We start from the raw sequence: 1,689 nt of genomic DNA on the forward strand, positions 1-1,689 counted from the left end.
TATATATATATATGAGAGGAAGACTGGGAGAAATATTACCAAGCTGAAACATCTTGTAAGAGCCTCTGTTCTTGTTCTTCAGAAAACATACTTTCTGGGTCTGATGTGATCATTCAAGTAGAGTTCAGCTGTATTCTGAGTTGTTATTTTCCAAAACCAATATTATTTAATGTTACATCTTTTAAAATACAACGTTCCTAAGAAAGGTTGTAAACATTGTTGGTTGGAAACAGTGGGACGTTCGTAAAGAGGCCAATTTCAAGGCACTTAGCTATGCCTATGATGCAAAGTCAAATGTATTTTTGATCTATACAGCTTTTCCAGAACACCTGAAGGTAACAGAGTTACTTGACTGTGGTATGAAAAATACATAATCCCCCTCCCACACACACAATTTAATTGTTAGCAAAATACCACATGAACCACTGGATAAGTTTCAATGCAACACTCAGAAAGTTGGCATTAGTTTAATCTACAATGGATTAACTTCTAGAGTCATCCCAAGTTCCTTCAAAGTATGCCAGGCCTTTAATTTGGTCAATTTTTAATGAGTGGACAAGATGAGCAAAGTGAGGGGAAGCATTAGTTCAGACTCATCTTGATTGAAAAACAAACATGGCTGCACATGTACCAAGTCTCGTTGTGGAGCCGATTAGCCGTCAAGTGAAATAAATACCACTTGAGTTTGTTTTTCCCCTCTAAACTTTTGGTTTGTTGCTCTTTTGCTCATGAATATTTGATGTTACTGAGACATACTTAAAGTCTGAAGCCTAGTTTTCAGAAGCCTTAAAGCTGCAGTGCCAGGATACATCAGCTCAATTAGCATCCTTACTTACCAGTGCTCATTCAGGGTTTGACTGAATTATTTAGATCGCATAAACTTCATTATGTGCTGTTTATCCAGATTCAACAATCCATTTCTTTTCTTTTTTTTTGTGGGGTTTAGTTTTGTTAAGTAAACAGCCACACAATACACTAGTTGCTGCAGATGGAACTCAGAGTTGTGACACAAGAGAACATATGTAAGCTTGTTGAAGCTAAGAATAATTCCACTGCTGCACTCCAGCGACCCCAGCCTCGATGTTCTCCGTCACTCAGCAGGCTTTATCAGTCAGTGTACAAAAGCGAATCAGCAGGGGGCAATGTTCTCACATCAAACAATACCAGTCATGCAGCATAAAGGCAACACTTGTGTCAAGGACAAACGAGCTCAGAATCACTGTTTTACCTTTAGCTAATAAAAGCAAGGCAAAAACATTGTTCACACGCAGCACAGCAGTAATCACTGATCATGTTCACGCTCTAATATTGACTGTAGACGAGGTCCAAGAATCCTAAAATGCTTGCAGACTTAAATATTTCACCCACTAGGCTCAAAAAAAGACAGCGTTTTTCCACACACAGTCAGAGACAAGCTTCGTTAAGGGAACAAAATGCATTTGAGATCATGTTATAATAAATAATTAACAGAATCGTAACATTCGGCATTGTGCCTGGAAGCGTTTTCAGTGTGAAAAGGCTTCACACTGAGATGACAATTTGATGACTACTTGGTGCTTTTCATCGCAACTCCCTCTGTGTAGTCAGATAAATGCCTCAAATGTGAAAGAAAATGTGCCAGACAGGGACATTGTATCTCAACAATTAATGCTCTCTCTCTCTCTCTCTCTCTCTCTCTCTCTCTCTCTC

Source organism: Austrofundulus limnaeus, unplaced genomic scaffold (assembly GCF_001266775.1).
Source record: "Austrofundulus limnaeus strain Quisiro unplaced genomic scaffold, Austrofundulus_limnaeus-1.0 Scaffold6, whole genome shotgun sequence".
NCBI lineage: Eukaryota > Metazoa > Chordata > Actinopteri > Cyprinodontiformes > Rivulidae > Austrofundulus > Austrofundulus limnaeus.